Genomic DNA, 22,334 nt, shown 5'->3' on the forward strand with positions numbered 1-22,334 from the left:
GCAAAGAGATAAAGGGATTTCTCAGAAGTGCAGTATGTGCAATATGAGTGCAGAGTGGCCCCTGGATGCAGGGGTGAGGCCACCTGCAAATCTTAGCCTGAACCACAGCATTCCCAACCTCCCAGAAGCTGAACACACTGGTCCACCAGACCCATCAGTCACCACAATGATTTTCTTACCAAAAAGGTGTTACGCGATGAAAAACAAAATCAGCAAGGGAAAGAACTTCTTCATTTCTGCTTTAACTGATTTTTCCATTGTGCAAGCAAACTGGAACCTGGGGGGACATGCATAGGTCTCAGTATTAAGGTGCTTGAGAGCTATGTGTTTATACAAAGATGTATTTAGTTAAAATTCTATGACCTCTTAACATACACAAGTCTAAAAATAACATTAAGCACATGCTTTTTATCACAGCTAAAGCTGTTGCAATAAACCCCATCCAACATCACACCCAGCTATTTGCTGTTATGTTGCATAGTAACAGTATTTGGCAAAAACAAAAACCACTTCTGGTCAAGTGAGATGGGGAATGAAGATCTGATAGAAACCCCAAAAGCTCCATGAAGTCCTTGAAGGAAGATACACAGCTGATGCTGTGGGATTTAATCTGATGAGGGAGACACAGGAAAGAGGCAAAGGCAAACTAGAGGCCAAGCCTAGTGCCATGACACCCAGTCAGGAAATGGGATGGGTTAAGAACACATTTTCCTGAGAATCAGCAAACATTTTTTCAATCCCAGGTGCAAGAAAGAGACAGAGCAAGGCTGCAGCATCCTTCCCCTTGGCTGTGCTCTGATCCTTCTTGCTGGGAGCTGGGAACCAGCAGAGGAGCCCTTATTTCAGGCCACTCAGTGGGAAGGAAGATGAGCAGGTTGTGCCTACTTGAGCACGTCTTCATGCAAGTGAAACAGTGTGAAATTAAATTAGTGCAATGAAGAATCAGTCCACAGATACAAAAGCATCAAACACCATGTCTATGATGAGCTATGATGATTGGTTTGTTTTCAGTGTGGCCCAGCTCATGCCCACAAATCTGGTCACATCCAAACTTCCAAATTCAGCTTTTTCTGTATGAAAAAAAGGATTAACTCAGATGGCATACACTCCAAAATACCCTCAGTGACATGAACTTCAGCATCTAATCTACTTTTCTGAAACTCAGCCAACAGTTCTCTTCAGTTACTAGGAGCAGAAAAACACTGTTTCTCACATCTTCTGTTTAGCTGAGAGGCAACAGCACATGCATTTTGGCACTTTGTCAGTCAAGAAAGAAAAATGAGTTTATAAAGAAAATGCTGACACAAATGCTGGCAGGGCATCCCTGCAATAGGGGTGAAGAACACAAGCTGTTATTGTGACTGAACTCACCCTGGGCAAGACTTGCTGCCACGTGAGAGGGACACTGGTCCTGTCTCGTGCTGCTATCAGCTCTGGAGAGGCTGCTGACCATATGTTTGATCTCCGTTGATCCTAGGTTAGAAGCTAAACAGAAGGAGACAGCTAAAGGCTTGTGAGAGTGAAGTCTTCACAAGTCCTTGCTGCCAAGGCAAAACTCCCTGCTTTAAGGCAGAGGTGGTTTTACACCTTTGCCACACTGCTGAACATCACTGGTGTGCCACTAGCAGTCCCCAAGTGATCATTTTAAGCCAGCAGGGGAAAGTCAAGGAGCATCCCTCCAGGTGAAGGATTTTCTTCAGTCCAGAATTTGCTTTATCCTTCCCTTGCCACCTCTTTATCACAGCTCCACTTCGTTCCTGGCCTCCAACTTGCTTCCTTCCATTTCCCTCAGTTTCCTTGCCATATAGCACCTCTTTGTCCACCTACATCCTCCCAGAAAAAGCTGGGGACATAACCTTGTCTTGGCCACTGTCCTGTGATCCACTTCCCTTGTCTGCAAGTTCCCAACCCCCTGTATGCCAGTTGTTGCCCAGGCTACAGGACAGGAACTGCCTGCAGCCCTCTGCTTTGACAGAGGGTGCATACCCAGCTGCTCGTATTGTCATACACAGAACAGGCTTTTTACCATTGCTGGGGCTAGGTTAGTGGCTTGAGAAACATCATTCAGGACAGGCAGCTATTTCTGTTTCTTTTTTTCTTGCAATTCATAGGAATTCCAGCTCACTCATCAAAGATCCAGTTTGTTGCACAGCTTTCCACACTAGTCAGAGGTAGTCACTGATTCCTGGGCTGTGTGGACAGAAGATGTGCTGGAAACTACACACTCTCTTTGCACCTGATTTTCTTTTCCCTGAGAAAGAAGCCAAAAAAATTTTGGTTGCTCCTGCGCATACACAGAGTGGGCAGGAGTGTAAAATGAAATTAAATAACTCAAAACCACCCAGAAATGGGGTAGAGCTGCTGCCTGCTTAGGAGCTATTTCTACATCTATGTATAAAGATTTTAGTGTGGTTTTGTCCCATGTGCCATCACCTTTGGAGGGGTGACTGGGAGGCAGGAGAGTAGAGGAAGATGCTGGAGATTATGAGCTCCATTGGTGCAGAGGCCCCTGACAGCAGCCCCAGGCAGCTGCTGCAGGTCCTGCTGGCTGACAGAACTCCTCATGGCCTCTATGTATTATTCTGTTATTTGCTAGGTATTTTTCTCTGTGAATTCAGCTTCTGCTTTCCCAAGGAATGGCACAGTGCTTTCTCTTCCCCTCTTTTTCTGGGGGCACATAACCCCAAATTATCCAAGATTTGTATAAAACACTACCCTGTGTATACTTTCTTAAAGCTGCTGGAAAAAACAGCCCTGACCTGTTTCTCTCAAAGAGCTGGGGTGGGTCACCTGCATCTCCCACCACTTGCAGAGATGTGGCCATCCACCCTACACAGAGGGCAGCTCTTTACCCACACCATGCTCTACTGCAAATCTTAGGAGGCAACTTGAACCAGATCCCAAAACTAGGATCTGTTCAGCTCTTGGTTCCCTTAAGGCCCCTGCGCCCATGGCTGTGCCCGGCAAGAGGGTGACCCCTGCCTCCAGCACCTCAAGGATGACATGGAGAGGACTGCTGCCCTGCCCATGGCTTTCTCCCAACCCCACACTCCCCTCTTGCTGATCTTCAGACCCTTCAAAGGGTTCTGAAAACCACAAAGCCCAGAGCACACTGCAGCTGCAAAAGGCATCCCAAGGGGAGCACAGAACTGCCCCAACATGGCTGCCTCCACAGCTTTCTCCTTTGAGCCAGCCTTAGCCCAAGGCTGCTTTTCCTGCTCTGCCTCGGGTTAGGGTGACACCTAGGGTCTCCCACATGAAGTGTATGGCTCACCACACATCTGCTTGGTGTCGCACGTTTGTAGGGCAGTGCCACACTGTCCCCTTGTATCTGCAACCCCAGAGCCTGGTCTCACCTGTGACTTACCAACTTGCTGAAACAGGCACATAGGGCCCAAAATTGGAAAGAAGCTGTCAGACTTCAAAAGCAGGTTATTTTCTACCAGTGAAAACACCTCTGCTCAGCAGTGCCCATGGGGCCAGGGAGGCCTGTGGGGTGTCAGCAGGTTCCCAGGCTGTCCCAGCTTGCTGTCTGTGGGACAGAAACCTCCCTGCTGAGAGCCTGGGCTTCCTCCATCAGCTCATTTCACACAAGGCACAAGCAATTTCCCCTGGGAACACAGACTTGCTGTCATCTCACTTGTTTATAATTACCGGTCTGCACTTGAAACACTCAGTAGATTTTATTTCCTATGGAAACACCACCAATTCAAATTTTAAGATGTTGAACATCAGCACAATCCTATACCAGGCTCTTTTTTTTTTAATTAAGAGACATTTTCAGAGAGGGGGTGAGGCAAATGAGAACAGTAATTAACTAAGAAACAACTTAAGTTGTTCTCTCAATTCCCTGTGCACCAGGCTGAAATGGTATTATGGCTTCCTACAAAATTACACATACCACATCAAAAGTAAACACTTAATCTAATATTCTAATTGTGGGTTTAGATAAACATCACAGTTATAAATCATTTTAATGAGTATATAAAAAAGAAGCAAATACCACATTAACTTTTCATTACCTTTTTAATATCCCCCATGGATAATGCAATTCATTTATGGGTATAACAGCCCCCTCTACTATATGGTGTAAATACACAGAGGAATTAAATAGTGTCGCTCTGGGGGTGGTTAAGGTGTTTTAGAGTAAGAAATGTCTATGACTTGTTGATGCATTGCTCGTAAAAATAAAGGTTATGCATTTTAACAAAGTCTGGGATGGAAACATGGATAATTTGATCCAGTAATTAAAAAGAAGAGTTTTCTTAATTGCTGAGCCTATACAAAAAGGGTTGTTAATCAAAGTAAAAGCGAACAGTGGAAAACTCTGAGGGAAGTCAACTTTTCTTGACAGGCTGTTAATCTAAAGACTCTCCAGTTACAGTCATGTCATCAACTACATCCCCAAAAAACATAGTTAAGGCAAACTAAGCATCCCAATGGGTGGCAACTTCTTTGCAATAGTAATTTAACTGCTTTCAGAAGTGCAGCCACATGCTTCAGTGAAGAACAGAAACATCTGGGGAAAAATCATGCTGTTCTGTAACTCAGCAGAATTTCAACATCAGCTTCAAATGTGCACCTCCAGGCACTGGGAGGTGTTTTCAGTGCTCTCTTTCAGGGAAAAGTCCCTCTTCAGGTCATTTGGCTGATAGTAATAGCTTAAAAACATAAAACTTCAGTTATCTGAGCAAAAGCAGTATGAAATTCCTATTTATTTGAAAAAATGTAAGCAAATATACCATGAAACCTTCCTACAGCAGTACAGCTGTTGTTTCTGATCCCACATAATTTCTTTTTGTCTTACTCTAAAATTTATGTTGTAATATTTGTACAGGCAATAGAATTTCACACAGATCTTTGCAGTAGCTGAATCAAATGACAGCAATGATGAAGAAAATAAAATCTTTCACTGTATCCTAATTTATTGCACTTGACTGAAATGGTTTAGAGGCATCTCTGAGCCACACAGCCAGTAATTCTCTGCTTCATGGACAGGACATGTTTTCCTAGATGTAAACTAAATTATTTCTACAATGCACAGAGCACATGAACCATCCATTACCTGATACCCTCGAAACAATAGGATGGAGAGCAGCCAGCATTAACTGATCATCCAACTGTCCAGTTACTCTGTGGGGGCAATTTATGCCAGATGCTGTATAACCACACTTTATATAACCAAACATTTTCCACAAATAAATCTTTCTTATAGAGGGAGGTGGTTGTCTTTGGAAAAGCTATTTATGAGCAGTGATTTGCCAGCTGCAGCACTTGGGTAGGACATGAGCCAAGCTCCTGTCCGTGCTGAGCAGCAGGGCTGGTGCTCACATCCAAACACACCTGATGGAAGGGCTGAGTCAGTGGGGCACTGTGTAATTCTTCTAAGACAGGTTTCTCTGAGGTGTCAGAGGCAGTTTGTCCTGGCTCAGAGGAATCAGGGAATAAAATTACAGCTACTTTCCAAAGCAGTGGTAAGAAAACCACCTTTGACAGCTCCCCCGGTGCCACTGGCTCAGCGGGGCTGGGCAGGCAGGTGGGCACTCTGGTCTGCTCCCCAGAGCTGGGGGTCACCGTCTGAGCAGCAGCTGAACCAGCTCGTGGCTGAACCAGCGCCCTGGGACAGGGACAGCTCCAGCTCTGGGGCACTGCTTGGCACAAAGCCCAGGCTAAACAAACCAGCAAGGGCAGTGTGCCCTGTGCCCCAGCTCACACAGAGCCACACTGGCTGGTCCATAGGGATGCCTCATGTGAACGTCACCCAGAGCATCTGGGCAAAATCTGCTCCTGTAGCATCAATGCATCACCCTCCTGTCCTATATCAGCATGGACTATTTCATCCCATGCAAACACGGTGATTAATCAATTAATCAAACAACAAGTTATTCTGGCCAATAAAAATGTCAACAAACTCTTTTTCTTTCTCTGATTGAGCCACCAGTTCTGAGAATCTTTCTGCTCTATCAGTTCTCTCCATTCAACTTCATGCCCCACATGAATACTTGGGAAAGTTTTAATTTCTAATATCTACTTTCTATTCCATCAAAGCAAATATATTTACATCCAAGACCATCTGCCTGTTAAATTTGCAGCCTTCATATGGTTGGGTTTTTTCATTTCACAAGAGTTCTTCCTTTGGAAAAATCAGCCTTGGAACATTCCTCAACCTAGAAGGTGATGAGATGCTCTACACAACTCAAATCAGGGTGACAGATCAACATGGTATGTTTTAAAAAGATTTCCATGTCCATAAAAAGATTTTATCTGGTAAGATATTATACATAGTATTTTTTTTATTGCATATGAAAAAATATTGACAAATCTTATTGGTTATGACGGCAGTGTAAATCTTCATGTGGCCTCAGCAGGAGTGCCTGTGGGGCAGACAGAAACCCTCTAATGCATGAAAAATAATTGCCATTCTTCACCTTTTCCTTGCTGCTCCACAAGACCTGATAACAGGTAATCTTGATAATCTGAGCAATTCACAGCTAAGCCTTTGCAATGACCAACTTGTCTTTCCCTGTGCACTGTGAGTCCCATTTTCCCCAGAAGAACCAGCCTGAGTGTCAGAGATTTCAGATGCAAACCATTTGGGATGTCCCACTGCCACCTACAAAGCAAAGCCAGCTGGTGTGCATGGGCTCTCCTGCTCTGGGAGGGATTTCTTTCATTTTCAATGTATCCTACAGTTGCTCTGTCCCTTCCTTCCCTTTTCAAATCAGTCCATCTTTTCCTTTCTTCCTGACTCTCTCTTGCTCTTGTTTTCCCAAGTCTTTCAATGCCTACATTTTTCATTTTTTCCTCATCTAAGCTGACATTCTGTTCATTTCTTCCTTTATACTCCTAAAATTCACTCCCTGCAATGCACTACTGATCCCCAGAAGAGGAGGTGGTGGTGGCAGTACTGTGTTGTTCCTCCAAGACCTCTTTCCACCTACCCCTCTTCCCCATAAAAGACATCTTAATTCCACAGAAAATTATTACAGACATTATGGGTAAAATGACAGTATCCCTTTTCCCCTGTAAGTTCATTTAGACGGATGATTCAACTTAGTAAAGGTTTTGCTAAGGTACAGGAAACCCCCTACCTTTTCTGGAGTTTCCAAGTAGAAAAGATTGCCCTATACAAAATTATAGTCCCTCAGATCCAAGGATACACGACCATTTAATACGGTTGTTTATAAGAAGTGCCACTTAAATCAGTAGCTGGGGTCTGAAGAGGTTTGCAGTGAACATGAGATCAGACCTGTCCACGCAGATGTGTCTGGCTACTGGAGCTCCTTCTTGCCCCTGGCACAATGTCAAACACTCAGATGGATGTGCCATGCATGGAGCTCACTGTGCTGGCAGGCAATGTTCTGGATTAACCACCTCCCCATTCCCTGCCATCTCTGTGGCAAACTGACGAGTCCTCCAGTGATGCTTAAAACCAGAGGTGAAGTACAGCTGGTGACCAACTATTTTTTAAAAGAAGGGTTCAGTGTTTTCACTCACTATTGAAATGCAATTTGAGGCTCATGTGCAAGTAAAGTTCCCAGAGATGAACCCTCTCAGTGCAGGAACACTCCATAGGTCAGAGCATGGTGCGGATAACCCTGAAGTTGTGGAGTCAACCCCCATTTGGGCCATCCATTTAGAGGTGGACTCGATCCTTGTGAGCCCCTTCCAACTCCAGATATCCTGTGAATTTGTGGCCAAAAAGCACAGCCAATTTCCTGTGACCATGGTCACAAGGGTTTGCAGGTGAAGAGAGAGGCGAGAATGTTGATTCCATGATCAGAAGGCTTGATTTATTAATTTATTATATATATTACATTATGACTATACTAAAAAGAACAGAAGGAAAAGTTCTCTGAAGGCTGGCTAAGCTAAGAATAGAATAGAAAAGAATGATCAACAAAGGAGCTATCTCCGACTCTGTCCGAGAGAGCTCAGTTCTTGATTGGCCATTAATTGTACACATCCAACATGGGCCAATCACAGGTGCACCTGTTGCATTTCACAGCAGCAGATAACCATTGTTTACATTCTTTTTCTGGGGCCTCAGCTTCCCAGAAGGGAAAATCTTAAAGAAAGGATTTTTATGAAAAGATGTCTGCGACAATTTCCCACCCAGCAACCCTGAGCAGCCATCACCCTGAGACATCTGAGTCCTCAGCAGAAGGCAGACAAAGGCTCACCCCTCCCGTGGGTGCAGGGAGGATTCTGGTCCCAGCCCAGACTTCCAGCCTGCCCTAGAAATGGATCTGCAGACCACACTGAAAGTGTGCTCTCACTGGCTCCAGCTCTGAGAGAGCCAAGTGCAGAGCTGGCTAAACTGCTGATGCAAGGGGGAAACCCTACATGCCAAGATGAAAGGGGGTGAGGGGTTTGCTTTGCTCTTCACTTCATTGCTTAGACCTTTCTTTTGATGTCTGCTTGGCTGCTCCAAAAAAATCACAGAAAGGAGATGCCAAACTACACAGCCTAGATTTGATCCAAGATTCTCTCTAAAATTTGTTTTATTCATAGTCTTTTCTACAAAAGGGGGATGTACATACTTTTACTGAGTCTTCTTATCTTTGCAGGACAGCCTAACTACCTAACTAGCAAAATATAGGGCCATAACAAAACAGGATAATAACTGTTTGACTGCTTATCTTAATGATAATTTATTCTCTAACAAAAGAGGCATATAGCTGTGAGATGGGAATTTATTTACAGCTCATGCCTGACCTTTTTAACGTATGGTAAAATCATGTTATGGAACTGTTTGAAAATTTATTGTCCCCATTATCAATGCTGACATTTTGTGATTATTGGCCCTGGAAAATCTACTGGCACTGTCAGGCAGAGAAAGTTCAGAAATTGCTCTGCTCTGATTTTTAGAGTGCTGAACACTAACAGATCTTTTTTTATTGCATATTTTTAATATACACAAATAAGGAAAAACAAGATGCAAAGCAAAGCTGAAAAAGGAAAAGAGAGAAATACTCTTGATTAAATGCAAATTAGAACAGGGCTTCACTCCCAGCTGTCTGAAGTCCGTGGTAAAAAGCATCCTTACTTAAAGCAAGAATGGATCAGTCCAGGGACACTCCAAGACTGGTCCCGTGCCAGTTGGGGCTGAGGCAGGTGGAAAACAGCTCAGCACAGCCCAGCTGGCAGCAGAGCAGCCACGCAGGAGCTCCAGGCTTGTGGGGGGCTGCAGGCAGGGAGCCTCAGCAAATAGTGCTGGTGAAACTTTGCAAGTGCCCAGGCCACACAGGCAGGGCTGAGGGTGGTCCCACCAGGGCTAGTTACAGCTTTTGAGCATGGCCAAGGTGATGCCCCTCAGCACCAGGTGCCTGGCACACAGCAGGGGTGAGGGGGAGCACTGCATCAGCAAAGCCCCCATAAAATTGTCAGTAGGTACTAGCCTGACATGGTGCTCAGGGTGGTGTTGAAAAAACCTCTGCCAGGATATTTCAGCTGCGTTCATGTACAGCAGCGAAATATTACTGCAGAATGACCACTTGCAGGCTTTGTTAGAAGACACCATGGTTTTCCTGACCTTTCATTCTCAGTGACCTTCCTTTTCAAAACTCTCCTTTATCCCTTTACATTTTTTCACCTAATGATGCAGAAAAATAGCATTAGATTTGTAGAAACCAATAACTTTTTGTACAGCAGTAAGAAACTACTTGCTCTGTCAAAATGTTAAAATTCAGAGTGATATTGATTCACAAAATCTTTTCTATTGCTGAGATGAGGCAGCAGACCTCAGCTCTCAAAAGACACGTTCCTGGTGCATCAGCACTTCAGAACGAATTAGCTGGGCAGGGTTATAGCTGCTGTGGAAAAATGCTCAGTTAGCTGACCAGTTAACCAGTTTAGAACTGGGGGACAGGGATTTTCCAACACACTTAGCTTGCTACAAAATCTTTAATGCAACTGGATAAAAAATTCTTTCAGAATTGCACTACAAAGAGAACCAAGAAATAGAAAGATTTTCAGCTTTTCAAATATTCCATTTTCAGGTTGCCATCACGTCTGCAAATTCTGTAAGAGGAAGTGGCCTCCCTGTTACACCAGGGGAGGTTTAGGTGGGATATTAGGAAAAAACCTCTTCACTGAAAGGGTTGCCCAATATTGGAGCAGGCTGCCCAGGTATTCTCCATCCCAGGATATGTTCAAAAGGCACGTGGGTGTGTCAGCTAGAGACATTGTTAAGTGGTGAACATGGAAGTGATGGGTTAACAGCTGGACTTGGGCTCTTAGTGGTCTTTTCCAACCTAAATATTTCTGTGATTCTTCTAAAGAAAACCACAGGGTACAGCAGAGGCCATAGCAGTTTGTGACAAGAAATATGTAAAACGAAACAAGTGGAAAATGTGAAAATTATGTTTATGGGGGTTTTGTTATGATAGTTCTCAACCATTGTTATTTAGAACCAGCCAAGCATTACACTGATTTCATTGAAGTATAATGGTCTTTACAACTGCTCCTCTAAATGTAGTGACTGATCTAACAGTAAGTTCAATGGAAATAACTACTTTTCAATAAAATACAGAACTTGCACTTTTGGAAAAAGCACTTTCACTTGAAGCACACTACAACTCGATAAATGCAATTATGTACCTAAATGAGTTTTTCTTCATTCATAGCAGTATCAGATCTTTTCTGTCTGTTCTTAATGCTCCAAAGTTATTAATCAAAATCTCACATTAAAACATCTAGGAGAAATTTTGACTCAGCTACTCTAAAGGCCTGGTTTGCCACATGGATCACTATGTGCTGCTGCAGTCATTTATACCACAATAGAAATCTGATTATATTCTACTATCCTGCTTTGTCTGCTGCAGTAAAGAATCTCCATGGCTTTGCCAACACTTGAATTAATTTTAACAATAGCTTTTGACTTGATGGAACACCTCAAGAAGCTGTTAATTATAGGACATTTTCAGGCTCTTTCAGCAGATATAAAAGTTGTGTTGTCTGGTGATATTTTTCATAGTACCAGTTCTTCATTCTTTCTGCAAAATGCACGTCTTAAAATTAATTGCTCCATTATGAAGGATTGGAGAAGCAAGGTAAAATAATGAAACCCTTATCCCAGTCTCAGTAATTGTAACAGGCTTAAACTCAGGAGGAGGAACACAGATAACTTTTGTGTAACTGAACATTGCGAGTAATATGTTTATAAGAGTGACTGTTGTAAGAACTTGCCCCGTTTTGTGGTGGAAGTGATACCAGTTTGGATCAGGTTACACTTTTCTTTGTCTAGCTATTGTCAGCCTCACAGCTGTGCCTGGCTGTCAAGAAGACAATTTTCAAAAAAAAAATGACGGAGTCCCCAAAGCTAAAATAAGAGAGGAGCAACCTTCTGGCCTAAGACAGACACGAACAGTGTGGGAAACAATGCAACAACTTCTTTCTGCAAAGAGGCAGCAATGACCCCAGTATTCCTGGAGCATTCTCAAGTGCAATTAAGGAAGTCTAGAGATGTAGTGAAGCTGCTGGTGGCCAAAAGAAGCACTGCTGGAGTGTGGAAAGCCCTCCTCACACGTTCTGTTTCAGGAGTCCGGCATGCCTGAGCCAGCATGCTTGAGGAAGCACACATTTTCTGGTATTTTTTACCTTAACAAGAGTATTTAAACAAAGCAGAACAGCCCTAATAAGGCACCTCGAGGGAAACTTACCTCAGATTAATCTACAGTTTGACTTTAGACTAGTGATAGTTAATGAAAGAACAAAACCAGACTCGAGCTCCGCAAGATGAAGTTGATTTTCTCACTAGTGCCTGCAATCTCTTTTTGGGAAATTAAGAGAGCAGAGAAAACCCTAGCAAGAAAAGTGCAGCAGTAGCTCAACTAATCAATATTTCCATTTACATTGAAGAAAAAATTGTTATCTTTGATTTTGGAGTAGAACGTGATTCTTTCAGCTTTGCCATTATTGCACGGAATTTAATTCTGGACAGGGCAGCCCATTTTCACTTCTAACCTCATAAAGGGCAACATTGTCAGAAAAGTGCCTGTGAGTGCTGATGGACACCAAGCTGAGCAGGAGGCAGCGCTGTGCCCTGGTGGCCAACAGCCTCCTGGGCTGCATCAGGCCCAGCCCTGCCAGCCGGGCGAGGGGGGCGATCCTTCCTCTCTGCCCATCCTGGTGAGACACACCCGGAGAGCCAGATCCAGCCCTGGGCTCCCCAGTGTGAGGGGGACATGGACAGACCGGAGCAGGTCCAGGGAAGGGCCCTGTGATGGCCACGGGCTTGTAGTGCCTGACATTGGGAGCGGGGAGGTAAGAGCTGGGATGTTCCACCTGGGTAACAGAAAGCTCTGTGAGGCATCTCACCCATGTGAGGGTACTCAAATTGGGGAGGAAATGAGTAAAGACAAGGATGTACAGTGACAAGGGGCAATAGGTATGAGTTGAAGCATAGATGAAACGAAGTAGAGAAGTTTTGAAGTTTTTCGTTTGTTGGGTTTTTGGTTTTGTTTTTTAATGAGGGTGGTCAAGCACTGGAACATGTTGCCCAGAGAGGTCCAGAGAGTTATTCCTGGTGTTCTATTCCCAAGGAATTTTACACCTCTGGTACAGGGTAGCTTGTTTGCTGGTGTTTCATGGTTAGCTTGTAGTCTGGATGGATCAGATGGATCCCATCTCACAGCTCTCCCCAGCCTTATATGTGAATTTATTAACCACAACCTTACACCTGTATTTATTAAAGCCCTAAAAGCAATTATCTGAGGCTCCACAGCAGCTTCACACCATCTCACTGCTTCTTCTTCAGCTGCCTCTCTTCTGTTAGTAACTCTTTCCCAAATTCTGAACCCTTCCTCACCCTGGAAAGAAACTCTTTATTGTCAAGCCAGTGCTTTACAGCTGATAAAGCATTCCAGATTGTAACAGCTGAGCTAGATAACCTCTGCAGAGACAGAAAGGAGAACAGTATTTTTCTCTCTAACCTGTGCAGTTCCTAAAAATACTCTGAAGCTAAAGCAAATGATTTAGAAAGTGTGAGATGATATGAAAATGTTATTCTCAGAAGTTAGCTGACATGACAATCACAGAGGATGCTGTGTCCTTTTGTTGGCCAATAATATGCATTTTGTGTTTTCATGGCCTGTGTGGACACACTGAGATGTAATTCATTTAAAAACACACCAAAGTTAAACAAAAATAGGTATAATAATGTGTGAATGTAATTTCAAACTTTAAAGATTATAAAAATTGGTGGCTTTTTCACACCTAGAGAAATTAACAAGGTAACTCAGAGCAGATTTATGCTCTCAGTTGTTCACTAGAATAAATATCATGAAGGAAGTGGATCTGAAAGTTCAAGGTGAGCATTCACATCCAGGCAACTACAATTCAGGCAGCAGAGCTGTAAAAGCTGCCAATAAAGACCCTTCTTGGCCAGAATGGTGCAATGTCATCTCTTTGCCATTATGGGAGCAAACCTGTTCCTGAGGCTGGAGATGCAGGCTCTGACAGAGATGGCAACTGCTAAACAGTCACTTTTCCTATTGTTAGAGCAATGGGGCTGAAAGCCTGTAAATGTAGAAACAAACCAGCCCTTGTGTTTGTTCCATGCAGCTCCTAGCTCAATTGCATTCTGTTGTAGTGCTCTAACCAGTGACACCAAACTCCACACTGAATTTTAGTCATGAGAAAAAAATTTAAATCTCAAACATTTTCTTCTCATTGACTTTTAAAATTACATGAACTTAGTGGGAGAGTTTTTGCTTTGTCAGCTAGATACAGGGCTTTTTAAAATGGACAATTTCTCCTTACTCCAATATTTGCCATGTAATATTGGATCTCCACACACAGGGATACATTTGAAGCCTGAAAAAAAAGCTCCTCATTGCTTGCTTGTACATCTAAAATTACCCATTCACTTCTTGATAGCTGAGAGCACTCAAGCATGGCAGTTTTATGACATTCTCTGCAGCTTTATATGCTTTGGTTCTTCCAGAAACAGCACACACATGCTAATTAGCATAATACTGCTGCATAATAAGTACTGAGCAGTCAAGTAGTGCATACTTTAAAAAATATCTTTTTCCTTTTTGAAATTTCTCAAGCCTCAGGATGTTCCAGTTTTCCTTTCCAGTTAAGGTGTGTCAGGGAGCAGTGGGGGCCTCCCTCATCTTCTGACAAAGGGATGATATTTAGAGCATCACTCTACGAATGAGAAAAAGACAGTTCTGTCAAACTGACTTTAATTTTGTTTTAACTAAGATAACATTTCAGTTGGTATTTTTTACTCTGAGAGCTCTGTAAGAGTCATCCTTGACAAGCTGTTCATACAAAAAGAATTGTCACTGTCTTAGTAAATTCATTATAATTTTGATGCCTTTAATCCAGGCTGTTCCTGTAAGGCAAAACTTGTCATTGAAACTGGGTTCTGGTAAAACCAGCAAGTTCTGATGGCAGCTTAAACATTTAGAGCATTAGCACATCCAGGTGGCAGGTCAACTTCAGAGTGTATTTGTAACTTGAATTTTGAAATGTATAGAAAAGCTAGTTTTCCTTTCCTTTTTCCCCTCAGGTACCCAAGCTGCAGTTTTCTTCAGCAGTTTTTCAGCTAGAATGTTTGGGCAGATTAGCACTGAGTTTTATTACATTTAGACCCCAAGCAAGCACGCAGAGCCCAGTTTCCATACACATGAGAATAAACCAATTTTAAACTCTATCTTCTTCAAGATCTTCACAAATTTTGTTTCAGTTTTATTCTGAAGCTGTTTTTCAGACACAGAAGCTGAAGTGGCTCCCTGCATTGTACTTGGCAGGAGAAACCACTCAGTGAATGAGACCCTCGATTTAGGTGAAATTCAAAAAAACAAGGTAGATCAGAGACACATCCTGCCAGATGAGGAAACTGTTGATCTGCCACGGAAGCCAAGACACCGTGTACTTTTCCTGAGAACATTGTAAAGGAATACCAGCAACAGTTCTGGGCCCAAAGGGACTGAGTCAGCACAAGAGTGACAAATTTAGATCGTGCTGAGCGAAGGAATCCCTCTGCAGGGGAACAGCTGTGACAAACAGTGCTGAGCTGAACAGGAAGCTCCAAACAAACCCAGGAGGCTGATGGGCATATTGTACGCTCTGAGCACCAGGAGGAAGCCATGGAGGAGCACAAGCTTGTTGAGCTTAAGCAAAAGTGCAAAATAGCAAGGGGAGCTGGATGAGTTAGAAAATCAGAATCTACCTCAACTCACCAAACTAGTCCTTTTAGGCATGAGACCTTCTCTCTCAAGATCTCCTTGAGAAGGAATAAACTTCTTCAAGATACTGGGAAACTAACAATGAAACTGTGATGGGAAGGGGCAAAATGTGCTTAGGACCCTAGCTGGGAATAGGCAGTGAGAAGTAGGTCCACAGCCACGTCTCTGCAGCTTTCCCTGGCACCTGAGTTCAGGGCTTGCTGCTCTCCTTTTTCCCCATTAACAAGACCCTAACCAAAACTCCTTTACAACACTAATGCAGTGTGATGATAGATGTTGTACTACCCTTGGACAAAACATACTCCTCAGTGAGACAATAAAGGCATCCAGGATTTTTATTTGGTCTGATGCTGGTGTGAGCTGTGGGCATCTCAGAGAAAAGCTCTGCTCTGAGGGCTTGAGGACCAGAATAATGGCTGAAATTAAAAGCAAACAAATAAAAGAAAACCCTCTGCAAGACTGAAAATACAAAAATGGTTACAAGTGAGATAAAACAAGAAACAAGATCCAGCCAGACATCCAAATTCTGCTATCTCCCATAGCAGTGGCTGAGAACAACATCTGCAAGGATGTGTTTGGTCAGTGTTTGTGCTCACTGGATTTGACAGGTTTTTTCCTGCCTCTACTGCTGCCTGGAGCAGAAATCAAGTCTCCATCTCCAGGCATTTCTGCTCAGTTACTGCAGTATGGACAGATCATTTAAAACACTCATCACCTCCTTTTCAGTGTTCAGCACCAGATACAGAGATTTATAGGATCTATCAGATTTTTGGGGCTTTTTTTTTTTTCTTTATCCACACATTTGTATAGAATCCTACCCCTAAGAGCTCTATCAGATGATAGAGCAGCATTTATTACAGTACTTGCCCCATGAAGTGCAGGTCTGCCCAAACCACCCCAAAAGAGTTTGTGAGCTCCTGAAGCTGCTGTTGGGCTTGCACAGACATCTCCAGGGACAACTGCTGGGCAGTTACCTTCCCCAGCTTTTCTTACAATTATGGTACAAGCTGTGCTTAAATAGAATCACACACAGTTGGTTCTAGATTACTAGTTTTCCTTCCTTTGGTCAGCTTTCCCAGAATGGAAACCCCAGTTCTGCAGCATCAGAGAATATTACCATTGGAATTGGGGTCTGGTTGCATATTTTGTTCAGTTTATAGTCAAATTGTAAAACTGTATTTTAATACTTAATTTTAAAAAATTAAAAATAATAAAAAATAAAAAGGGTTTTGATCGCCAGGGCAACTTAGATTCGAAATATAAATTAAAATCCTCTCTAGTTTAAACTCCAGACCTGCAAAGTAAGTCACTGTGCTGTTGCCCAAGCACCTAAATTTTACCACTGAAGAAGTGAATGCACTCATTCAGGGGAAGGGAATCACTGCTGACACACCCATCTGCTCACCAGAATCCAAACCTAGTTTTGTGAGGTCTCTCGTGTTCAGAGCCACCATTCCATTAGAGCTGACTGCTGAAAGCCTGCAAGAAGGGAAATCATTAGCAAGGTAGAAAGAAAATATGGAACCATGCTATGAAATCTGCTTTTTCAGCCATGTAACTCAGCTGGGGGGGTCAGGGATTTACTGCACTCCTTGCAGCAGCAGCCAGCCATCCAGACTGGACCACCAGCAAACATCTGGCCACAGGAGCATTGCCTGGTGGCCACCCACCTGCACAAACTTTGACAAAATGTACACTACAGAAGTGAACCTCAGAAACAGCTTACAAAGGATTGAAATAGAACTTTGAAATAAGCCAGTCTTAACAGAAAGCTTCAGTAGCTTGTCAAGAAAAATAAAATTCACTAGATCCATTTCAAATCCATTCTTCAAACACCTGCAATTTCTTTTCTGCGAAGAACTCTCGCTGGTTTTCCCCTCCCATTTTGTTTGGTGCTTGTTAATGAGGTTACGGCGCCATCTCCTGGAAGAACACAACTGGTTGTGTCCTGAAATTTTCCATTTCACTGTGCCCACAGAACCTGCTTACACAATAGATTCTGGCGTGACAGGGCAGCAACGTGAAGGAACTGGATGGGCAAAACAAGAAACTGCTGGCCTTTTTTTACTTAGTAGATATACTGCAATAATGAGCGCTGCGAGAGAATGGAGAGGTTGATTTTATCTCAAACTCCACTTTTAAGAGGCAATGTGAGATTTATTATTATAGAATCAGCACTGGGAGAGCACAAGCCTGCTCAAACAGATTCACTGGTTCAAATAATGAAAATGAAAGGGTTTCTGATCCAAGAGGTACATGTACCATTTGGTCAGAGGGTACAAAGCCCAAGGTCCAAAAGCTTAATAACACCCCATGATGAAATCAAAATACCTCCAACGATTTGTTTTTTAGATTTGTGTTTCACTGCTTTACAAAAACACTGAGAAACTATTAGCAATAAAACTACTTTCATATAAAAAGGGCCATTGTCAGAGTTAATTTTACCTTTTTAAAAAAATAAAATATTACTTAATGGTTTAACAGTTAGCATTGGAAAAACACCCAAGAATTGTCCTTTTAATCAGATGATTGATGTAACTTCTACAAATGCGATGCTGATCATCCAGGGGGAACAGTAACTTCAAAAAATTAAAACACCAAAAGATGAAAAACCGAGAAAAACCCATCTATTCTCAGATATATGTGCAGACAATATGCATAGATAATTAATGGGGATTTTAAAGTGTTAGAGAGCCACTTGAACAAACAGGAGACATTAATCAAGACTTACTAGCAAGCAGGTATTTTGATCTTGCAGCTATATGTGATATTAAGTCCTAGGCACTTTGTTATATTTATGGAGCACTCTAAAAACTTTGTTATGGGGCATAAAGCATATACTTTATCAGCCTAGGGTTACTACTGGCATTATCAAGAAGAAATAGTAGTTGTTTCCAGGACAGAAGAAACAAACAAAAAAATACTTAGTTACTTAAAACACTTTTCTTTCATTAAAAGGCTTCAGGGCTTGATATTTAAGGCTCTTCATGAAAAATGCAAAAAGAAAAAACTATAGTGATTTTTATGATCTAAGCAATGTAATATAATAGTCTTGGGTATCATAGCTCCTTGCTGAAAAATCCCAGTGCACTAAAATTTTATTCAGAAATTCCATCAAAAGGGTAACTTGGGTTTACAGGAATACCCTATACACAACACATCATCTTGTGTCTGAGCACAAAAATAACCTACAGCACTGTGCTGTATTCACCAGCACAGGATAGTGTATTTACTGGTACAGGCAGGCAGAAACAGCAGGATCTTCCTTTGGCAAAGGCCACTGATGAGCTGTGCAGACAGACTTCACAGCAAATAGCCTCTTCTTCAGCCACATGACCAAGCAGCTCTAAGAACAGATTTATCAAAGAAGCTTCCAATGTTGTTCTCAGATACTATTCTTTTAATATGCCTATTTCCACTACTTTGTCAAAGAAATAGATGGTCTTCAAAATGGAGTGCGTTACATATCACACCTCTGCAGTCAAACATACTGTTCTGCATGCCGACCTCAGACACTTCCTGGGGCTTCCATGTTTCTCCAACACCTGCTCGTGTCAGAAATGAATGTGTTTTTATTGCTATAGGCTGAAATCTGAACAAAACTACAGAAAAGTATGCAAGATTTAAACAAGGCAAGCAAGACTGGGTTTTGTAGTGACAAAAAGCAAACTAACATTGACAATAAGAGACATAATCTCTTTACAATCCTAAAGCGCAGGTGTTGGAACATTTCTCTTATAAACAAACACTACAGAAGCTAAGAAACAACATTGTGACATTTAAGGCTAACTCTGCAAATAAATACTTAAATTTTGTATTATAGTTTTTGCCTTCCCAAAGCAGTATCCAGAGAGATTGCTCCTTGATGTGTTCTAAGTATTGCTGTACTTTATAACACTGGCAGATCACTTTCTGAAAGGAGAGAAGTTGTCTCCTTCGAAGCTAACTGAAACAGATTGCTAAGTAAGTCTGCAAACAAGTATATTTTTTTATTTTAAAAAAGCAGCATAAGCATTCTTGATTTGAAATCATATTTATTCACTAGACCATGTTAAAACTCAAAGAAGATGAACACAGACTAAATGCTCTCCCACTTTCTCTTCAGCACTTCTGAAGGTGGGAAGTAGGAAGAAAAATCTGACTTGATTCCTACAGAATCTTTCAGCTGATCCTGGAAACTGTGCATTATAGTTGTTTGCTTTACTTCATTAGATGCCATAACAGCATTTTAAGGTTCCTCCTTGGAAACAGATTTATTGGAATTATTAAAGGTATTAAATCCTAGTTTCAGCTACTAACTGCTGCCAGAGGATTTTTTTAAAAATTACATTGAGGTGAATTTTCAAAAAGAAGATCCATGAGGCTAATTTTCAGGACAAACCTTCACTTGAAATGTAATTGTGCACTTACTAAAATTACAATTAAAAATACATGGAAAAAGTTGAGTATTGCATCCTTGTCGAACAAACTGGACAGACCTGCAAACGAGCACTACTCTGCTACCTCAAGCAAAACAAAGCTTCTGTACTTGCACTTAATGACCCATTGAAATATGAACTGAATGATGACATGACAGACTTTTTCTGCACCACATCATCCCCATTTCACAACAGCATATTCTGATCAGCATTCACACTACACACAGCTATGGGCCTTCACTGCACCTGGGCTCAGAAGCACACTGTGAAATAAGCTCCCATGTTCTCTTCTTTCTGCAGTACAGAGCACACCTTTCCTATATGGTGTGGCTGAAAGCATACAAAATGACATCCACACTGCAACAGCAACCTTTGGGGGATCTTTCCAACAGGTCTGATTCTCTTCTGTGAGTTTTAAGGAGACACTTGTTCTCTCAGCTGGGAGGTCTGATCTCACAGACATGCAGGATATTACCAGGTCTATTTGGCCAGTAGTATTAGAATTTGTTTGTTCCTGGTATGCACTTCAGGACAGCAAGCAAAGAATACTTTGACCAAAGGATGCTCATTATGATCTGCAGTGCTCTTCCTGACCTCCATCTATAGAAGTACCTGAACCTGCCAATGGACCTTTTACTTTCCCACCCTTCCACATGCTGACATGAAAATGTCTACAAGAAAATCCCAGCCTGTTGCCAAACTGTTTCTGCACTCGTTCCAATCCCTGTGACAAAGACAATTGGGTAATATGTCAAATATTGTGTTGCTAACTAAGCTATGCAGTCTTGCAGCAATAAATGCCTACTGGCACCAGTATTAAGAAAAACAGACCAACAAATATGAAATCTTTGCCAAACAGCACTACAATGCAGATTCACCTTTGTATGTGATAGCCTGCCTTTGTCCTCATTTTAAGTTTCCTGAAGCAGCCAGGTGCAGCCACCCAACAGACCTGAAATAAGTAACTCATAGACAATCAGAAATTTTTACTATTTCAGAAAATGTTTTGTCTTTACATGGTCCTTGATGAATCCAACTGCTTCAACCTTAATACATGTGTTCAAACCATTCAAAACATTTTCTCCATGTATAAATTACCTTTCCATTTTTCTTGTACAGCCACAGAATGATGGGATATTCAAGGCTGAAAGCCACTCAAATTAATTCACATTCAGAAATCAAATACCAACACCACTACAAAATTACACAATTGTGGGGTTTTTTTCTCTTATTTTCAAAAGTTTGGAGTGAAGAACTGCAAAAATAATCTGTCATCTCCCTAGAAAATGACCTACGGCTAAGGTAAGGTCACTGTCAGAACAGTGTATAATCTTCCATGTCAAACAACTTTTTAATCTTTATATTGGCTACTTGGAGATACACATATTCTATCATTTTAGTAGAGTTGAACTCAACCCACTTTATATGCCCAAACTGGTACCAAAAGCAAAAGCAGCACAGAGTATAGCATTTCATTTTGGCTGCCCCCTGCCAAGGTATTAAAATCAACCATCGATGCTCATCTGCATCTTCTGTTCTTCAATTCTGATGATGAGATGGTTTTTGCAAACAAGTCACATTTCAAACCAGTCATGGATTTTCAACCTACACTATTAGGAAAAACAAGAACTCCATAGAACTCAGTAACTTCAGTATATTTAAAAAGACTCATTTGATCATCTCCACATTTGGAAAAAAATATGGTAATGTTGCAAGACTTTGAAAAGGAGTTGATGATGGGAAATCCAATTTTTTTTTCCCCTCCTGTCAAATGTGGCTGACATTTCAAAGTTGCCAGCTGTGGAGAGAAAAGAATCTAAGTAGCTCCTACCATACATTCCGTCAGTAAGCAGAATTCAGCTGTTACAATTCAAAACACCTTACTGGCAAGCTGGGCTAGAATTTTAGATCATTCAATACAGTGTGAGCATTCTGAAACTGAGGGTCAGGAGAAAAATTTCCATGAAGCCACATTCATGGAATTCTGTGGAACACATAATTTTGTTTTGTCCCTAGATAATGTTAGGTATTTTCACTGCAGAGAGGAAGGCTTGGGCTATGAATGCTCTCAAAAATAGCATTCAGTTACATGTAAGCATGGCATCTCTGCATGAGCTCCCTCTGGAGAATGGATACTGCATGCAATAAATGAAAACACTCTCTTGCACAATGGAAATATCATCGATACAGGAGACAAGCCTTGAGCCTTCTAGCATACAACCTTAGTAAGGACTGAAGAAAAAAATGTCTTCCAGAAGACTCCATATTACAACATCAAGAATCCCCAGGAAGGGTGGCATCCAAAGTAACAGTAATCAGATGTTTAGGAGTCCAGTATTTGTTCAGTTGAAGAGAAGAAAGGCTGGATGCTGAATAGAAATTACAGTCATATAGAACTGGGTTTTTTTAATCTATTAATAAAAGAGCAGTGGAAAAAAAATAAATGGCAAATTTCTTCTGTAGGAATATTTTTACTGCACTGAATCAAGTGACATAGCTTACTTCCTAAAGTCTTCAGCAGCTTTATTAAACTGACTCAGAATTGTCAAGTGGGAGGAATCCACCTAAGAAGGGAAATAATTTCTGCATAATAAAAGAAAAAAATAATAAAAATATGACAAACCCAAATATAAACTCTTTCAGAAAAAAAGTATTTTTTCAAAATTATTACACAGTTTTATCAAAATACTCTTTTTAAGAAGCAAAAACTACC

Source organism: Ammospiza caudacuta, chromosome 5, assembly GCF_027887145.1.
Source record: "Ammospiza caudacuta isolate bAmmCau1 chromosome 5, bAmmCau1.pri, whole genome shotgun sequence".
Taxonomy (NCBI): Eukaryota; Metazoa; Chordata; class Aves; order Passeriformes; family Passerellidae; genus Ammospiza; species Ammospiza caudacuta.